Source organism: Monodon monoceros, unplaced genomic scaffold (genome assembly GCF_005190385.1).
Source record: "Monodon monoceros isolate NGI ecotype Baffin Bay Population unplaced genomic scaffold, NGI_Narwhal_1 Super_Scaffold_10, whole genome shotgun sequence".
NCBI classification, from domain to species: Eukaryota; Metazoa; Chordata; class Mammalia; order Artiodactyla; family Monodontidae; genus Monodon; species Monodon monoceros.
The window spans coordinates 13124432-13125074 of NW_021703766.1; positions in this window are offsets into that span (position 1 = coordinate 13124432).

A 643-nucleotide genomic window follows, 5' to 3' on the forward strand; every position below is an offset into this window, starting at 1 on the left:
TTAAGACTGCACTTCCACTGAAGGAAGAATGGGTTCAGGGAACTAAGATCCCATATGTTGCAGAGCCTGGCCAAAAAAAAAAAAAAAAAAAAGATTAAAAATAAATTTAAAATAGGAACTTGCCTGGTGATCCAATGGTTAAGTCTCCGCGCTTCCAATGCAGGGGGGTAAGGGTTCGATCCCTGGCCGAACTGGGATCCCACTTGCAGTGCAGCCAAAAAATAAAATTAAATAAATAAAATTAAATAAAATATTCATTAAAAAATAAATTAAAAATAAAAATGTTTGATCTGGGGGTCAGGGAGGGAGGATGTGCATTCCTCATCTATTTATTCACCAAGTGAGTGTCTATTATGCGCTAGACCCTAGAGATCAAGATTAAGGAGAGCACTGCCCTGTCCTTATGGAGTTTCCAACCTAAGGCGGGAGCCTGACATTCAGCGAAAACAACTCGGTTTAAAAAACTCAAGGCGGGGGGAGGGGGGAAAAAAGCTCAATACCCGAAGGCTACTCCTTTTGAAACTTAGACCTAACCTTTTGCACCCAGGTACTTTGGTGCGCATGCGCCAGGCTTGCCGTTCCCCTTCTCTGATTGGCTGGCGGGACTGGCTTCTAGGCCTCAGCCAATGAGGCTCGGGCTGTG